The sequence below is a fragment of the Dendrobates tinctorius genome, unplaced genomic scaffold (genome assembly GCF_039654945.1).
Source record: "Dendrobates tinctorius isolate UK_male_01 unplaced genomic scaffold, ASM3965494v1 ptg000196l, whole genome shotgun sequence".
Taxonomy (NCBI): domain Eukaryota; kingdom Metazoa; phylum Chordata; class Amphibia; order Anura; family Dendrobatidae; genus Dendrobates; species Dendrobates tinctorius.
This window is the reverse complement of record NW_027361863.1, coordinates 2,890,158-2,910,670: the sequence shown is the minus strand read 5'-3', so window position 1 is coordinate 2,910,670 and position 20,513 is coordinate 2,890,158. Positions and strand designations below refer to the sequence as shown.

Genomic DNA, 20,513 nt, shown 5'->3' with positions numbered 1-20,513 from the left:
TTTAATAATTTGTTCAAAGATCTTTCCTGGTATAGAAGTCAGACTCACCGGCCTATAGTTGCCTGGGTCTACCTTCTTCCCCTTTTTGAAGATAGGAACAACATTTGCTCTTCTCCAGTCTTCTGGCACTTCTCCTGTTCTCCAAGAATTTTCAAAGATTATGGAGAGGGGTTCAAAAATTTCTTCTGCTATCTTCTTCAGCACTCTGGGGTGTAATTCATCTGGACCTGGAGACTTAAATTCATTTAGGTTAGCTAAGTGTTTCCTCACTATCTTTCTGGATTCTTCTATTCCCTTAATAGGACAGTGAAAAACAGTTGATGTTACATTTCCTTTATGAGAGAAAACAGATGCAAAATAGGAATTTAAAAGTTCGGCCTTCTCAACATCCTGGCTTACCATTTCATCATTTTCATCCTGTAAAAATCCTATAGCATCTTTGACTTTTCTTTTACTTTTGACATATCCCCAAAATCCTTTATTATTGCTTTTGACGTTTCTTGCAAGCCTCAATTCATTGTCAGCTTTAATAATCTGATTTGTGCCCTGCAGGTTCTGCAGACAGCATTATATTCTTCTTTAGATATGCCTCCCTCTTTCCATTTTATAAACATTTCTTTCTTCCTTTTTAGCATGTGCTTAAGTTCTGTGTTCATCCATTCTGCCTGCAGGCCTTGCACTGATAAGTACAGTATATTGCCACATACACTCCCCTGCCTACCTAGCACTGCAATCTATATACCCCATAATTAGTCCTTAGAAGGAGTGTTGGTTTAGTTGTATATGTGGATTCAACAATGGTATACCCACACTAACTAATAAAAGCACAAATCTCTTCCTATCTCAGCAGCAACTCATCCTACACTGTCTGATTCTGGAAGTGACTGCGTCAGGTCTGATATGGAGCTGATGACGCTGAGCGGCCAGCCAATCACTGTAAAACCACAACAAAGATGGCTGTGGCATTACAGTGCGTGGCAGACAATCCCTGCATGTTGATTGGTGCTCTAAAGGGCGCCAAACATGCGGGACGGGGACCTGAGCTCCCGCCAAATAATCCCAGAAATGCTTGGTACTCGCTCAGTACCGCGAGTACAGCAATACTCGGGTGAGTAACGAGTAGTGGTGAGCATGTTCGCTCATCACTAGTCGTCAATGCTGAGAAATACAGGCAGAAACTTATCCATCATGCAATACATCAGGGGGGCATTTGAATGGCTCCAAATTTTTTCTGCAGCCAGACAACAAACTCAAACATCCACACAGTGTCACCAAGAACTATCTTCAATGTAAATAAGAACAGAACAGGAATCCTGTAAGTGATGATCCAGCCCCACAAAACTCTGATCTCACATCATCCAGTCTGTCTGGGATCACATGTAGAGACACAAGGATCCGCAAAAGAAGATCTGTGGTCAGTTCTCCTAGATGTTTGGAAAAACCTCCTGCCGAGTTCTTTAAAAACCTGAGTGCAAGTGACTAGAAGACGTGATGAAGGCAAAGAAAGGTCACCAAATAATAATTTAGATTTCTCATTTGTTCACTCACTTCGCATTTTGTTAATTGATAAAAATAAATTAACATTTAAATTTTTTTTAAAGTGTTCTTACTTTCCTGAATGTTTTCCACACATACGTAAAATTTTGGTGTACTCTACATACATAGTTGTTTCAAAAGCAGAATAGTGAGTGCAGCTCTGGAGTATAAGGGTATGTTTCCACGGTCAGTAAACGCTGTGGATTGGACACAGCGTACAGCGATGAAAGAAAGCCCAGGTGGGAGAAAACCATGAGGCTGATTCTGAAGTAGAAGGGACTAGCAGGGGTGAGGGAGCTGAGGGGCCAAGGAGTAAAAGCAATAAAAAGACGCCTGCCCAGCTGAGGTGTCTAGACAAGTGCAGAAAGGAGAGGTAGCTGCACGAGCCAGGGCTACTGGGGTGGCCAGTCTTGCTGATGAGACCCTGAAGGATGATGAGTTGGATGAGGAGGTCAGGAGGATCCACAGGGAGGAAAGTGCCATTTCCTCAGAATCCTCCCATTATGAAAGTACGGATGAGGATAATAGGCAGTGGTTAGAGGGCAAGCTCGGCACCAAAAAGAAGAGAAAGAATGGAGATAAAACATCTCCCGCTCTGACCAAGGTAACTAAGGAAGGAAAAACTGACTCCCCTTTGGTTGGTCTTTCTAACCGGTTCCAAGCCCTTGAGAACATCTCTTCCTCTGAGGAGGAAGCTGAGGGTCAAGTTCTGGCTTCGGCGGGGCTTACAGGGGGTGCCAAGTCTCCTTCTTCTGGGAATGTAAGGTCCTTGGAGGGAGGGACCGGCTCAGAATCCGGAGACGAGGATGATAAAAAGAAAAAACACGTGGGAATGGACACCTGTGTGTCATTAAAGAGGGGGAAGGATTCCTCCTCTGAGCCAGAGGATAAGGGGAGTGGGAAGAAGGAAGCTATCTAACTCAATCACCAATGATGACGTTACCCACTCCGTTGATGCTGGCGTCCATTAATGTCACCAGCATAGAGTCAAATACAGCCAGGTTTCCGGTCTTGATTTTCTCAGCCGGGTTGAAGCTGACATTTTCTTTTTGAAAGAGACCAGGTTTCCAAACATGGCAAACGTGTTTAAAACTAAGAGGGAGTGGAGACTCAGGTCCTCCTATCGGTCTCTTGTGGCTGAGCCATATAGCGGAGTGGCGGTCATTGTTACAGCACCGGTGGAATGCCGACGGGTTATTGAGTTAGAAATGGGGAGGTGCCTGATCTTAGATCTCCTCATGAAGGGACAAGAGCTCTGGCTCATTAACATATATGGTCCCCAATCTTAGTGGGACCGTAAGTGTCTCTTTATGAGGATCAAGCCCTACCTTTATACAAGTCAGCAGATTGTCTTTGGAGGGGACTTCAATACTGTCACAAGGCCCTGAGATAGAGGAGGTTCCAGAGACAAGCTGACTTATGATAGTGTCGCCCATAATAGTATAGCTAGTGAGGCTCGCCTGGTGGATGTTCACATTTGGCACACCCCAGGCCATGGGGGGTTCACCTATATGATAGAGGTAACTGTAGGTCCAAAATAGATAGGTTTTATTTAAAGGAGGAAGCTGTCTCTTCAGCAGTGTCTGTTGTTGAGGTGAAGTTCTCCGACCACTGTTTAATTTTGTTTCTCTGAATGTTACAAAGACCCTCTGGATGGGAAGAGGCTTTTGGAGGCTCAATTCGTCTCTCTCGGAAGAAGTGGAGATAAGACAGTCCTTTGAGGATTTTCTTCAGAGCCAGGTACCCTTAGTGAATCTTTGCAGTAGTAAATCAGAGTGGTGGGAGATGTTCAAGAAAAGGGTGGCGAGATTCTTCCATCAGCTCTCGAGCCTCAGGAGTTTGAGCAGGTACCACCTGTATCAGGGTCTGAGGAGGAAACTCGAGCATCTTGTCTCAACTAGAGGTAGCCGCGAGGAGATCTCCAGAGTGAAATCTTTGCTTATGAAGTGTCAGTACGATAGACCCGCATCTTTGGTTTTTGAGAGGGATTACGGGAAGTACCGCTCGCCCGACCCTTACAGAAACTGCAAGATGTCAGTGCAAAGTAAAGTGGTTACAGGACTGGTCAACACTGCGGGGTCCCTGAGGCGATCCAGATCAGGGATCCTGAAGGTTGTCAGCTCCTTCTACTCGCACCTCTTGGGGAAGCGGGATCTTGATTGGGATAAGATGTCGGTTTTCCTGACTGAAGCCATCCCTGAACCAGGGGTAGACCTCTCTCTTGATGTTTTGACAGAGATGATCAGGGAAGAGGAAGTTAAGTTGGCGATTGAAGGGCTTGTCCAAAAAAAAAAAATCGCCTGGTCCAGATGGCTTAACATCTGAGTTCTATAAGACCTTTATGGACGCTTTGGTTCCCCTCTTGACTGAGGTGAGTGTCTCTTCGGGCACTCTGCCAAAGTCAATGAGGAGGTCTGCCCTGATCATCTTGTCAAAGGGTAAGGACCCATCGTGTATTGATAATTGGCATCCCATAGCGCTTCTCAATGCAGACAGGAAGGTGCTGTTTAATTGGCTGGTGAAATTTGCACCCCAACTCCTTTCGGAGGCCCAGCATTGCTCTGTTCCAGGTCGCAGCACATTTAGTGCTGTGCTCGGTGTCTGGGAGGCGGTGGAGCAGGGTAGGGCTGGTCACTGGAAGGGGTACATGCTATCACTGGACCAGACCAAAGCTTTTGATCGGGTTAAACATGAGTACCTCTGGTCTGTCCTTCTGAGATATAGCCTGCCGGGGGGTCTGTTGATTGGCTTAAAAACCTTGTACGGTGGGGCAGAGAGTTTCCCGCTTGTGAACGGTTGGATTGGCAGCTTTTTTGAGGTTGGATCTGGTGTTCGCCAGGGTTGTCCCTTGCGCCCGCTGCTGTACGTGTTTGCGATTGACCCACTTCTTAGGAGGGTGGAGCGTGGACCATTGGCCGGGATCGGGATGGACCGGGCAGCACCGGAAGCCACTCTGAGGGTGGTGGCGTATGCCGATGATGTCCCTGTTTTTGTTTCTTTTCACGAGGAGGTAGGGTGGCTGATGTCAGAGGTAGATCGCTACTCGGAGGCATCCGGGTCCAAGATCAACCGGGATAAGTGTGAGAGTCTCTGGCTGGGAGGAGGAGATCCTGGTTTTGATCTCCCAGACACCCTTCCAGGAACCCAAAGTCTCTGCAAAAGTCATTGGCATCGAATTTGGCCAGGGGGAATACCCCAAACAAAATTAGGGCAGCAGGCTAGAGATCGCCGCTCAGAAGGTGAACCAATGGAAGGGTTGGTCTTTGACCCTCAGGGAAAGGGTAAACCTGATCAAACCTTACCTGCTCCCTTTACTGATTTATCTGGGCAGTGTGTGCATCTTGCCAGAGCCTCTCTGGACTCGGGTCTACAGTTTGTTCTTCCAACTATTATGGGGGGAATAGACTGAACCTGGTCAAGAGGGAGGTTACTTACCGTACGAGGAGACTAGGAGGGTTGGGTATGGTCAACCCTGTGGTATTCCTTGTGGATACCTTCATTAAGATCAATATTGCAAACCTCTGGAAAGAGAGGGCTCCTCCGTGGGTATTCTACTGTAGGGGATGGTTTCAGCCTTTCTTCCAGGAATGGGAGACAGGAGGGCAAGAGAAGGATCTTCGCACACCGCATGGACATCTTCCGGCTTACGCTACCTTGGTTCTGAAGGTAATTCGCCGGTGGGGTCTGGGAATGTGGGAGATTAGGACTCTGCCAAGGAAACTCCTTGACAATAGGGTTCTGTTGACCCATTTCCAGAGGCCTCTGGTGCTCAGGGATTGCCCAAGTTGGGATCTTGGGGTGGGTTTGCATCTTTTGAATTCTATCAGGATCCCCTCGAAGTTTTGGGACTTGGCTTGGCGCTGCTTCCATGGGAAACTGTGTGTGAGAGACAATCTGATGTGTAGGAGCTCTGAGGACAGGAACTGTCCTCGGGAGCATTGTGGTACCGTGCTGGAAAGCATGGACCATTTCCTGCTTCATTGTCCCTTCAACACAGAGGTGTACAACAGGGTGGGCGCCTCCATTGGCTGGTCTCGGCTGGCCGGTCTCTCCTATGCAGAATGGGCCTATGGAGCATTCGGAGACCTTGGTGGCCGGGACCGCTGCACATTATTTCTAGTTAGCGCAGTGGTTAGGTATCACACGTGGAACGCACGGTGCTTAGTATCGACGCAATGGAAAATCCTCCCAGTGAACGATGTGTTTAGGACCATACTCAGTGACCTGGTGAAGGTGCGCTCTCTGGAGTATGAGAGACTGGGCACACGTAGGGCTGCTCTCCTCTGGAGGGGCTTTTCTTTTAGTGTGCCCTAGTCTGGTCATCTCCTTTCTTGGTGGTGGGCTGTCGCCAGCGTCGGACTGGAACACGTTGGGCCCACCAGAGAAAATCATTCTCGGGGCCCACTCTATACAGTAGCTACATAGAAATACAGTGGGGCAAAAAAGTATTTAGTCAGTCAGCAATAGTGCAAGTTCCACCACTTAAAAAGATGAGAGGCGTCTGTAATTTACATCATAGGTAGACCTCAACTATGGGAGACAAACTGAGAAAAAAAAAATCCAGAAAATCACATTGTCTGTTTTTTTTTTCATTTTATTTGCAGATTATGGTGGAAAATAAGTATTTGGTCAGAAACAAGCAATCAAGATTTCTGGCTCTCACAGACCTGTAACTTCTTCTTTAAGAGTCTCCTCTTTCCTCCACTCATTACCTGTAGTAATGGCACCTGTTTAAACTTGTTATCAGTATAAAAAGACACCTGTGCACACCCTCAAACAGTCTGACTCCAAACTCCACTATGGTGAAGACCAAAGAGCTGTCAAAGGACACCAGAAACAAAATTGTAGCCCTGCACCAGGCTGGGAAGACTGAATCTGCAATAGCCAACCAGCTTGGAGTGAAGAAATCAACTGTGGGAGCAATAATTAGAAAATGGAAGACATACAAGACCACTGATAATCTCCCTCGATCTGGTGCTCCACGCAAAATCCCACCCCGTGGGGTCAGAATGATCACAAGAACGGTGAGCAAAAATCCCAGAACCACGCGGGGGGACCTAGTGAATGAACTGCAGAGAGCTGGGACCAATGTAACAAGGCCTACCATAAGTAACACACTGCGCCACCATGGACTCAGATCCTGCAGTGCCAGACGTGTCCCACTGCTTAAGCCTGTACATGTCTGGGCCCGTCTGAAGTTTGCTAGAGAGCATTTGGATGATCCAGAGGAGTTTTGGGAGAATGTCCTATGGTCTGATGAAACCAAACTGGAACTGTTTGGTAGAAACACAACTTGTCGTGTTTGGAGGAAAAAGAATACTGAGTTGCATCCATCAAACACCATACCTACTGTAAAGCATGGTGGTGGAAACATCATGCTTTGGGGCTGTTTCTCTGCAAAGGGGCCAGGACGACTGATCCGGGTACATGAAAGAATGAATGGGGCCATGTATCGTGAGATTTTGAGTGCAAACCTCCTTCCATCAGCAAGGGCATTGAAGATGAAACGTGGCTGGGTCTTTCAACATGACAATGATCCAAAGCACACCGCCAGGGCAACGAAGGAGTGGCTTCGTAAGAAGCATTTCAAGGTCCTGGAGTGGCCTAGCCAGTCTCCAGATCTCAACCATATAGAAAACCTTTGGAGGGAGTTGAAAGTCCGTGTTGCCAAGCGAAAAGCCAAAAACATCACTGCTCTAGAGGAGATCTGCATGGAGGAATGGGCCAACATACCAACAACAGTGTGTGGCAACCTTGTGAAGACTTACAGAAAACGTTTGACCTCTGTCATTGCCAACAAAGGATATATCACAAAGTATTGAGATGAAATTTTGTTTCTGACCAAATACTTATTTTCCACCATAATCTGCAAATAAAATGAAAAAAAACAGACAATGTGATTTTCTGGATTTTTTTTTCTCAGTTTGTCTCCCATAGTTGAGGTCTACCTATGATGAAAATTACAGACGCCTCTCATCTTTTTAAGTGGTGGAACTTGCACTATTGCTGACTGACTAAATACTTTTTTGCCCCACTGTAAATACAAGACCACCAATTGTGCGGTAAAACATGCTAATATCCGGGTATAATATGAGGTAGTACATGTCTTAATTATGTAGCAGGAGTTGGAGTAGCCTCCCTCATAGAATACAAAGCAGCCCCCTCATATAGTATAATGCAGCCTCCTCATAGAATATAATGCAGCCCCCTCATAGAATATAATGTAACCCTCCATGGAATACAATGCTGCCCCCCTCATAGGGTATAATGCTGCCCCCTCTTAGGGTATAATGCTTCCCCCTCATAGGGTATAATGCTGCCCCCTCATAGGGTATAATGCTGCCCCCTCATAGGGTATAATGTACCCCCTCATAGGGTATAATGCTGTCCCCCCTCAGAGGGTATAATGCTGCCCCCTCATAGGGTATAATGCACCCCGTCATAGGGTATAATGCTATATATACAGTCATATATAAAAGTTTGGGCACCCCTATTAATGTTAACCTTTTTTCTTTATAACAATTTTGGTTTTTGCAACAGCTATTTCAGTTTCATATATCTAATAACTGATGGACTCAGTTATATTTCTGGATTCAAATGAGGTTTATTGTACTAACAGAAAATGTGCAATCTGCATTTAAACAAAATTTGACCGGTGCAAAAGTATGGGCACCCTTATCATTTTCTTGATTTGAACACTCCTAACTACTTTTTACTGACTTCCTGAAGCACTAAATTGGTTTTGTAACCTCATTGAGCTTTGAACTTCATAGCCAGGTGTATCAAATCATGAGAAAAGGTATTTAAAGTGGCCACTTGCAAGTAGTTCTCCTATTTGATTCTCCTATGAAGAGTGACATCATGGGCTCCTCAAAACAACTCTCAAATGATCTGAAAACAAAGATTATTCAACATAGCTTTTCAGGGGAAGGATACAAAAAGTTGTCTCAGAGATTTAACCTGTCAGTTTCCACTGTGAGGAACATAGTAAGGAAATGGAAGAACACAGGTACAGTTCTTGTTAAGCCCAGAAGTGGCAGGCCAAGAAAAATATCAGAAAGGCAGAGAAGAAGAATGGTGAGAACAGTCAAGGACAATCCGCAGACCACCTCCAAAGACCTGCAGCATCATCTTGCTGCAGATGGTGTCACTAGTTAGGAGTGTTCAAATCAAGAAAATGATAAGGGTGCCCATACTTTTGCACCGGTCAAATTTTGTTTAAATGCAGATTGCACATTTTCTGTTAGTACAATAAACCTCATTTGAATCCAGAAATATAACTGAGTCCATCAGTTATTAGATATATGAAACTGAAATACCTGTTGCAAAAACCAAAATTGTTATAAAGAAAAAAGGTTAACATTAATAGGGGTGCCCAAACTTTTACATATGACTGTATATAGATAGACAGATAGATAGATAGATAGATATGGGATAAATAGATAGATCTATGGATAGATAGATATATAGATAGATAGATAGATAGAGATAGATAGATAGATAGATAGATAGAGAGATAGACAGAGAGATAGATAGATAGATAGATAGATAGCGAGAGATAGAGATATAAAAAAAAAACCCCACAATACTCACCTCTCCTCCTCGCTCCCACACTGATTCCAGCTTCAGTGTGTGTCAGGACCAAGTGACAAACCTCACACACCTGACACCTTCAGCTCTGCTACATCAGTATAAGATGGTTTTGTTCTGAAGTCCTATGTAAAACCACATTTCGACCAGGACGCTTGCTAAGTGACGGACTTCCCCTTGCACAGCAGACAAACTCAGCTCTGCTACAATTGTGCAGAATAGCTATTCACCAACGCTAAGAAAACAGAACAGGTTTTGCTGCTGTCCTATGTAAAACCATGGATGCCCCATTATGATAAGATCATGCAGTCCTATGTATAACTATGGATGCCACATTGTGATACTGTCATGAAGCACAGACCCCTGCCTCTCCTCACATGAGCGGCTCAGCTCTGCTACATCCATATGGACGAGCTCCAGAGAGGATGCAGCGAGTCTGCCTGCAGTCCTATGCAAGGATCACGTGACCTGACCAACTCTGCACCGTTCTCTCCATCCACGCCGTGTGCCCGGTCTCACCTGCAGGTGCTGCTGGCACGGCCCTGGTGCGCTGTTCCCGGCCGCCTCTGCCACGCTGTTCCCGGCCGCCTCTGCCGCGCTACTGCCCAGACTGTCTGGATAGCATCGCCGGTCCTGGCTCCATCAACATCGTGCTGTGTCACTGGTGACTGCCGCTCCTCCCGCCGCTCACTGCTCTGGGTGCCGCCCACATGGCTGCCATCAATGTGCCCGTCCTGGTGCCCGCGGCACGTCTGCCAGACACAGCGGCGCCGGCCCTGATTTAGGGCCGCATAGTGGCTTACTGGGCTGGGGGGGCGGGGCCCCTGGGGGAGTGGAGACCATGAAATGATATTCACTGCTTCTCACGCCCATGTGGGTGTGGGAAGCAGTGAATATTCATTTCTCTTTAGCAGCGGGGACAGGGGCTCCTGCCTCCTGTCACCCGCTGCTGCTCCGCTGGCAGGGGCCCTAGGCAGCTGGCACTGTATGCCAGCAGGTGCCAGGGCCCACAGGATGCCAGGGCCCACCGGAGAATCCTCTGGTTCTCCAATGGGCCAGTCCGACACTGGCTGTCGCTGACACTGTAGATTTTTGTTTTGTGATCAGTATACAGTGATGTAGGGCTGCAGGCGCCGAACTTGAGCTTTGTGATTTGTGGGTGTTGTAGTGTTTGCTTCTGTATATATTGTATATAGGGATATAGATTTGGGTGCAGGTGTTAGGTTGGGTGGTGGGAAAAGAGGGGAGGTGGGTTTATCTTGTGGGACTATGGGACACTGGAGTGTTTGGGGAAACACTGGCACTGCCTGATCTGGCCTATGGACATTGGACATGGACTGAGGCATGAGATGCAGGACCAGCTCTCAGGTCAGTGCGGGGATTGGGAATGGTGGGCTTCAGTGTGGGGTGTTTAGTTTAGTCTTGTATATATTTGTATAGTTTGGTTATTTCATATATATATTTAGAAAAAAAAATGTTTATGTATATATTGATGTCGGCCTTTGTTTTTTTATTGTTTGTTTTTAGTTTGTTTGGTGACCGGACCAGAAGGTGTAAGTTATTATTAGTTATTATTCTGTATATACGTATAATATGTGTGAGAGGAGAGAATGAGCAGTTGGACCAGTGTTCAATATACGGATTATTTTCTGGCTGATATTCCTGTTATGTTTCTGTTATTATTATTGTTATGTTTTTCATTTTTATAATAAAAGATCTACAGGATGTAACTCAGGATCAGTAATGTAATGTATGTACACAGTGACTGCACCAGCAGAATAGTGAGTGCAGCTCTGGGGTATGATACAGAATGTAACTCAGGATCAGTAATGTAATATATGTACACAGTGACTGCACCAGCAGAATAGTGAGTGCAGCTCTGGAGTATAATACAGGATGTAACTCAGGATCAGTAATGTAATGTATGTACACAGTGACTGCAGCAGCAGAATAGTGAGTGCAGCTCTGGAGTATAATACAGAATGTAACTCAGGATCAGTAATGTAATGTATGTACACAGTGTCTGCACCAGCAGAATAGTGAGTGCAGCTCTGGAGTATAATACAGAATGTAACTCAGGATCAGTAATGTAATATATGTACACAGTGACTGCACCAGCAGAATAGTGAGTGCAGCTCTGGAGTATAATACAGGATGTAACTCAGGATCAGTAATGTAATGTATGTACACAGTGACTGCACCAGCAGAATAGTGAGTGCAGCTCTGGAGTATAATACAGGATGTAACTCAGGATCAGTAATGTAATGTACACAGTGACTGCACCAGCAGAATAGTGAGTGCAGCTCTGGAGTATAATACAGAATGTAACTCAGGATCAGTAATGTAATATATGTACACAGTGACTGCACCAGCAGAATAGTGAGTGCAGCTCTGGAGTATAATACAGGATGTAACTCAGGATCAGTAATGTAATGTATGTACACAGTGACTGCACCAGCAGAATAGTGAGTGCAGCTCTGGAGTATAATACAGGATGTAACTCAGGATCAGTAATGTAATGTATGTACACAGTGACTGCACCAGCAGAATAGTGAGTGCAGCTCTGGAGTATAATACAGGATGTAACTCAGGATCAGTAATGTAATGTATGTACACAGTGACTCCACCAGCAGAATAGTGAGTGCAGCTCCGGAGTATAATACAGGATGTAACTCAGGATCAGTAATGTAATGTATGTACACAGTGACTGCACCAGCAGAATAGTGAGTGCAGCTCTGGAGTATAATACAGGATGTAACTCAGGATCAGTAATGTATGTACACAGTGACTGCACCAGCAGAATAGTGAGCGCAGCTCTGGGGTATTATAGAGGATGTAACTCCGGATCAGTAATGTAATGTATGTACACAGTGACTGCACCAGCAGAATAGTGAGTGCAGCTCTGGAGTATAATACAGGATGTAACTCAGGATCAGTAATGTAATGTATGTACACAGTGACTGCAGCAGCAGAATAGTGAGTGCAGCTCTGGAGTATAATACAGAATGTAACTCAGGATCAGTAATGTAATATATGTACACAGTGACTGCACCAGCAGAATAGTGAGTGCAGCTCTGGAGTATAATACAGGATGTAACTCAGGATCAGTAATGTAATGTATGTACACAGTGACTGCACCAGCAGAATAGTGAGTGCAGCTCTGGAGTATAATACAGGATGTAACTCAGGATCAGTAATGTAATGTATGTACACAGTGACTGCACCAGCAGAATAGTGAGTGCAGCTCTGGAGTATAATACAGGATGTATCTCAGGATCAGTAATGTAATGTATGTACACAGTGACTCCACCAGCAGAATAGTGAGTGCAGCTCCGGAGTATAATACAGGATGTAACTCAGGATCAGTAATGTAATGTATGTACACAGTGACTGCACCAGCAGAATAGTGAGTGCAGCTCCGGAGTATAATACAGGATGTAACTCAGGATCAGTAATGTATGTACACAGTGACTGCACCAGCAGAATAGTGAGTGCAGCTCTGGAGTATAATACAGGATGTAACTCAGGATCAGTAATGTAATGTATGTACACAGTGACTGCACCAGCAGAATAGTGAGTGCAGCTCTGGGGTACTATAGAGGATGTAACGGATCAGTAATGTAATGTATGTACACAGTGACTGCACCAGCAGAATAGTGAGTGCAGCTCTGGAGTATAATACAGGATGTAACTCAAGATCAGTAATGTAATGTAAGTACACAGTGACTGCACCAGCAGAATAGTGAGTGCAGCTCTGGAGTATAATACAGGAGGTAACTCAGGATCAGTAATGTAATGTATGTACACAGTGACTGCACCAGCAGAATAGTGAGTGCAGCTCTGGGGTATTATAGAGGATGTAACTTAGGATCAGTAATGTAATGTATGTACACAGTGACTGCAACAGCAGAATAGTGAGTGCAGCTCTGGAGTATAATACAGGATGTAACTCAGGATCAGTAATGTAATGTATGCACACAGTGACTGCACCAGCAGAATAGTGAGTACAGCTCTGCAGTATAATACAGGATGTAACTCAGGATCAGTAATGTAATGTATGTACACAGTGACTGCAACAGCAGAATAGTGAGTGCAGCTCTGGGGTATAATACAGGATGTAACTCAGGATCAGTATTGTAATGTATGTACACAGTGACTGCACCAGCAGAATAGTGAGTGCAGCTCTGGGGTATTATAGAGGATGTAACTTAGGATCAGTAATGTAATGTATGTACACAGTGACTGCAACAGCAGAATAGTGAGTGCAGCTCTGGAGTATAATACAGGATGTAACTCAGGATTAGTAATGTAATGTATGCACACAGTGACTGCACCAGCAGAATAGTGAGTACAGCTCTGGAGTATAATACAGGATGTAACTCAGGATCAGTAATGTAATGTATGTACACAGTGACTGCAACAGCAGAATAGTGAGTGCAGCTCTGGGGTATAATACAGGATGTAACTCAGGATCAGTAATGTAATGTATGTACACAGTGACTGCACCAGCAGGATAGTGAGTGCAGCTCTGGAGTATAATACAGGAGGTAACTCAGGATCAGTAATGTAATGTATGTACACAGTGACTGCACCAGCAGAATAGTGAGTGCAGCTCTGGAATATAATACAGGATGTAACTCAGGATCAGTAATATAAGTACACAGTGACTGCACCAGCAGAATAGTGAGTGCAGCTCTGGAGTATAATACAGGATGTAACTCAGGATCAGTATTGTAATGTATGTACACAGTGACTGCACCAGCAGAATAGTGAGTGCAGCTCTGGGGTATTATAGAGGATGTAACGGATCAGTAATGTAATGTATGTACACAGTGACTGCACCAGCAGAATAGTGAGTGCAGCTCTGGAGTATAATACAGGAGGTAACTCAGGATCAGTAATGTAATGTATGTACACAGTGACTGCACCAGCAGAATAGTGAGTGCAGCTCTGGAGTATAATACAGGAGGTAACTCAGGAGCAGTACAGGATAAGTTAATATCTTATGTAGATTATAAATCTGGTAAATTTACAAAATGGTAAACTTTTAAGAATTCAATCAATGAGATACTAGACTATTAAGATCGATGGGATTTATGGAAACAGTCAAGCAAGTTATTTGGATACCTATGATCAGTGGCAGAAAAGGGTCAATGTGGAAACAGAAGAAAAAGAATGAATTAAATAGTCTACTATTACGAAGGAACTAATAATAACAATATTTGGTCATTGTAACATAAACCACTTGCACTTCACTGCTGTGTTATTTGCAGCTGAACACTCGTCTGATGTTTTCCTTTTTTTCCCCTTGCTGACGTCACAGCCACCTGGCACTTGCACTACTCCACTGGACCAATGTTGTCATGTTGTGGCGACATGATAACAGAAAGTACATGCTGCTAACTAGGAACCTGACCTATTCTAAAGGTACAGATTGTCTTCTTAAAACAAACGTCTGCAAAAAAAAAATTAAAACCTAGTCTGCTTTGATATAAAGTTTACAGCTCCGTCTGTATATATGGGTGCTATTGGGGTGATTTTATTTTTGTTTTTCCATAAGTCATTGCATTTTGGGCTAAAAATAATTTTCACATTTTTTTTAAAAAAAAATTCTTTTACAAACTTTTTACTTTCTTATGGACTGCTGGTTGCAGAATGGGTTAACTGAGAATCCACCAGTCAGCACAATCTGCCGAGGAGTTTGCGACTCTTTAATTTGTCTTTTTCCTGAGCTTTCTTTAGCTCGTTTACTCGACTCGCACTGCAGTACTTTGCCCTGGATGTATGAAGTAGCAGAGGATGGCGATAGCAAGACGAGAGGAGGCGCAAAAAAAAACAGTGACGCTCATCAGATAGGACCGCCCCGTAGGTGAGTATAATAAATGCTCTGTTTTGTGATCTGCAGACTGGATTGGGAAGTTTTTATTTTACAGTCTTCTAGTACGCTGTAAACGAGACTTTATATGGGAGCACCTGGTGACACGATCCCATTAAACAATATGGAGTCAACGTCTAATCTCCCCCTAGTGGTGGCTGTAGGCAATAAGAAATTTGACATTTATGTCTATGGAGGGGATTTAGAGCTCTGCAGCAGAAAAAAAAGGTTTTTTATTAAGAAATTGCTTAATTATGACATGTATTACTATAATCAGTGACAGGTTGACAATTCACATTAATCGAGACTGAACATCAGGGAGGGTTTTTAGATTTTGTGTTATAAAATGGCAACTCTATAAATAAAGGGGTTGTCCAGTACTTTCTGACTTATCTGAATATAGCCAGTGTAAGGACCTGGAATGGCTCAGCTCCATACAGTGTAGTTCCCGTTCTTGGGTCACTATTAAAGTACCAGAGAACGGTCATTACACAGGGTGGGGCGCCACTATCTTCTGGCCCTTTACTCTGGCCTGTATACATTATGGGAGCTGCATATAGATGATCAATGGAGGAGCCCGAAAACATACCTTGCTATTCATCATGTTTGCAGCAGGTTATAACAGCCAGAGGTGCTGTACTAAGTATAAACGAAACTTGTCATTAAGGGGTTGAAAAATTATGAGACTGCAATAGTCATGAAAAGTCAAGAAGCCTCTTGTTTATTACTTGTTTTAATAGTTTCATTCATTGTTTACAAACAGCAGAAAGTTTGTAAATGTTGCTAATTAACCTAATTCACATTTGAAAGTGAATAAGTTTGATTGTAACTGTACATGTAATCTTCTGGTTACCAGGAGCAGATCCATAGTCTGCATGTAGCCATACAAGGGTGTGTGCACACGTTGCGGATTCTGCTGCGGATCCGCTGCGGATTTGGCCCTGCGGATCCACTGCAGAATCTACTGCGTTGTACAGTACCATTAAACTCAACCTGAAATGAAAAACGCAGTGCACAGGCTGCAAATTTTTCCGCGCAGATTAGCTGCAGATTGAAACCCGCAGCATGTCAATTCATTTTGACACCTGCTCCGTGATAGGTGTCAAAACGCAGAGGAAAACCGCAGGCTAATCCGCACTAAATCCGCAGGTAAAACGCAAGTCATTTAGCCAAATCCGCACGGAAAAATCCGCAGGGTAATCTGCAACGTGTGCACACAGCCAAAGACAGCAGCAGTCAATGGACCCCCAGGAACGGAGCAGGGGGCCGGCCGGGGTATGGTGTGATCTCACATATACACTCTGTATGTGTCCCGCCACTTATACAAGGTTCAGTGGAAGTGGTAATTAACAGAGACAATACAGTTGTATCTCGCAGATCTTAAAGAATCCAAGTTCCAGTTCCACTGATCCAGTCCCAGGGGGAGCGGACAAGAAAGACCTCGTTGGATGTGTTGTTACTAACTACAAAGAAGTGATGGTAATTGGTAAAATCATTAGTCTGTAGACACAACTGAGTGTAAGTGAGACACAGCTGCGGGCGGCGGTCATCACTGCCCACTCCACACCAGACACAGCATCCCCACCCGAGATAAACCATCTGCCCACCATAGAAAGTGGCCGAGCGGCTCCACATTTCATCAGCAGGGCAATGTGTGGTTCCACAGATTACACACTGACTGATTTGGGATTACAGTATAGACTATGACACCATCCGTCCAGTATAACATATACAGGATATTAATATAATTAAATAGGACAGAGTTGCAATACCGAACAAGGCCACGTCATTGAGAGGGGCGCTGTGCTGGGTATTGCTTTTGGGGTACCAGATGCTGAACCCCTATTATCACAATGAAGATGTTAAAACCTTGAATAAAAAGTTCTAAAACTTTCTAATACTGAACACAAAGGTTCACACTGAGACTTCTTTCTGCGTTTTTGGAGCATAAGGCTGTGCTCCCATAATGAGTTTTTTTATGTTGCGTGTTTAAAAAAAAAAAATGCAAGTAACCTCTTTTACTTAATGGGTGCAGAAATAGTGCAAAAATCTGCAAGGTCTCAATTTCTCTTGTGGGCAACCCTGAGGTTTATCTGCGGTTTTTTGCAGCTGTGGCGACTTGAGCATTTTTTTTAGGACACGAGCATGCGCAGATGACACCTTCTCTGAGAACGCTCGCTCGTCACTACCAGAAACTAATCCTAGAAGTCTATAGAAACGGTTTAGTTTCGGCGTTGCCCATGAATGCAATGTAACAGTTTTTTCATTGGGATCCAACAGATTAATAAGTTGCATCGCTGCAGTTTTGAGATTATGTTTGTATCTACAGACAATGCAGCACAAACATCTCTGCTGTCCTGAGACTGCAACAATGTATCAGCGCAGGAAAAATGTATCAGCCAAGAGTACAGACTGTTCAGTTCCCAGAGGATCGCCCAGGGCTAAGTGCACACTGCTTTCATGCACTTAGGCTAAAAGCGAATGTCCGGAGCGTTTCCCTCTGTATTTCACCAGACCGAGGCCAAAAACGGGTTCATTTGGCCTAAATCCTGCTACCTCTCCAGCGTATGTGTCCGGACCATAAGAGCAGTGTGCGCTTAGCGCTGGCAACAAACTCTCTGGGGCTACACTGGAGTTTGGCCCATAGATATAAAGTCTATTAGATTTATTGAACATCGGAAGGGATTTACAAATACAGCAATAGAAAGTTACATTTAATGGGTCTTGTAAAGAATATTTAAAACTGGGGGTCTGACCTCTGAGATCGCCACTGATCCTAAGAACAGGGATCCTCAAAGTCTCCTGAATGAATGGAGCGGAAGGTCGTACGTTCTTACTATCAGAGTCCATTCACGGAGGAGACTTGGATCCCTCGTTCTTGTGATCAGTGAGGTCCTAGTGATCCGTAACATCATCGTACACTCTTGTTGTGGCTTTTTTAATTATTTTTCTTCGATAGATGTTTTTTTTTTTTCACAGTTTTGACATGTGATTCCAAAAATCTAGATCTAGGATTCGGAATTGCATGACTTGAAACGTTAAAAATGTAAATAAATAAATAAAGAGTGTGCAACAAACAAAATCCCAGATACTAAAATAATTTTAAAGGGGTTATCCAGGATTAAAATATTTTATTTTACTATGAGCCAAAAAACTAGCAGGCGGGTAGCTAGAAAATTCCTGCCTGTGCTATCCGACTCATGGCGGTCACTAACTGCACCTCCTGCCGTTGATTCAGCTGTTCCACATTGACAGAGCAGCTCGTCTTCCTCCGCTCTGCTCTGTTGATGGGGCGTGGCTGCTGACGTCATACTGATTGACAGCAGCTCCCAGCAGTTATGGAGCAGGGAGCCAGCTGTCTATGAGAATGCCGTCGGCAGTCAGGATCAATCAGCACAGCAGAAGAATGAGGTCCTGGGAAAGAGAGTGAGGGGAAAGAGAGGGAGAGGGCTATCTAAGCGTAGTAAATGAGAAAATCTTGCTTGGTAAGAAAAGTACAACTTGCATCTTGCTCACCTGGTGTGGTGGTGCAAGGAGGCACAACACTAGGAAAAGTTTGCAAATATGGGTGATCGTTCCACTGGTGTGCTGCCCGTCTGTAATAACATGGAGGTGATTTTCCTCTCCCAGAAAAAAATTCCTCCACGTGGATGAATGTGAATAAGGATGTTTCAGGGCGCTTCCTTCAGAGGATCCTTACCTCAATTTGGAATAAGAAGGTTATATATCCAAAGAACCAAGTATCTCTGATGTTAAATCAGATGATATTTTATTGGTTATGTGCAGCAAATAAAAAACTTTATAAAACACAATAAAAACCTATTAAGAAAAAACAACGCGTTTCGGCCTTGCAGACCTTCATCAGGGCACTAGAAGGTTGCTACTGCATAAGGCACTAACGCAGATTTCACCGATTTTTCATTACTCCTCTAAAAATGAGTTAAGACAGCCATCTCCCCAAACCTGAAAGTGAACGCCAGGGGGGGGGGGGGGGGCAATATGGTCCAGATGTCCAAAATGTCCCGAAATGGAGCAACCCTTTTCTCAATTGTCTTAAAACCCAAGATAAGTTTATAGATGAAAGAAAAGGATAGGACTGCTCCGAGATGGGTATACCATGACGTTGGTGAAGTGGCTTAGTATACATTTTTTGCAAAAAAAACATATCAACTAAATACCCTGCTTTTGTTATCATTTTTTACTAGCACTTGCTGTTTGTCATACTGTGTGTTTTTTCTTTGTGTTTCAGTCTTTGGGTGGTGTGAACACTTTCCAACCGACCTGTTCACTTTTGTGCATGTCACATGTGTTTTTAGTTTGATAGATAGTTATTGGTTCTTCTGTTAGTACAAACACACCCATTAGTAGTGAAAATGGGTTATAAGTAGCTTCTAAAAAAATCATTTTACTATACACCTGATGAAGCCTATAAGGCTGAAACGCGTTGTATTTTTTTTTATACATATTATTGTCTTTTATAAAGTCTTTTATTCGCTGCACATAGCCAATAAAATATCATCTGATTCAACATCAAAGATACTTGGTTCTTTCGCTTTATAACCCTCTTATTCCAAATTGGGTTAAGGATCCTTATTCACAGAGCAGAAGAAGAAGAGCTGCTCTGTCGGTAGAATCGCCTGCAGGAACGGTCCATGAGTGTGCCGGTAGGGATCTGCTAAGGGCAGAACAGACAGATAGTTGACAACTACTGATGGGCGAGTAGCATTGTTGATCAGGTTTTCCCGTGCATGCTCAGGTGTCCTTCGAGTATTTTGGCGTGCTCGGAGATTTAGTTTTTGTTGTCTCAGCTGCATGATTGGCAACTGCTAGACAGCTTGAATACATGTGTGGAATGCCTGTTTGTTAGGGAATTCCCACATGTATTCAAGCTGTCTAGCAGTCGCAAATCATGCAGCTGAGGCTGGTTTCACACTAGCGTTTTTTTGCGCTGCGTTTTTGCGCAGTGCAAACGCATACAAAAATGCATCATGCGTTTTGTATGCATTTGCTGCTTTTTTGCGCATGTGTTTTAACCATTTTTTAGCCATTTTTGCTCTTAAAACGCATGCGTTTTTAAACGCAGACGTGCGCATATCCATGCGCACTTCTGCGTTCCCATAGACTGTAATGTGTTTTTTTGCGCATTCCGTGCGCATGCGTTTTTTTGAGACAGGTCGGACAGACCAAAAATGCAACAGGTAGCGTCCGGCGCGCTTGGGCGCACACTACAAAAAAACGCATGCGTGCGTACGAACGCGTACGAACGTGTGCAAACGCTAGACCATGCGCACCCATGTTAAAGATAGGGGAAAAGGACGCATGCGCACGTATGCGCAAAAACGCAGCGCAAAAAAACGCTAGTGTGAAACCAGCCTGAGATGATGAAAAATAAATCTCCGAGCATGCCAAAATACTCTGAGGACACCCGAGCATGCTCAGGAGAACCCAAGCAACGAGTATACTCGCTCATCACTATTAACAACTTACAGAAAAAAAAAAAATTAATATAGTC

At 44.1% G+C, this 20,513-nt stretch overlaps 1 long non-coding RNA gene across 1 annotated transcript in view; it reads right to left on the bottom strand.

Moving 5' to 3' along the window:
- Positions 1-9,939, bottom strand: part of LOC141056055 (uncharacterized) — a 47,232-nt gene extending 37,293 nt beyond the window's left edge. The window contains exon 1 of the long non-coding RNA XR_012221572.1: positions 9,646-9,939. This is a non-coding gene — a long non-coding RNA (uncharacterized lncRNA). The remainder of the gene's footprint in view (positions 1-9,645) is intronic.
- Between the last annotated feature and the right edge of the window lie 10,574 nt (positions 9,940-20,513).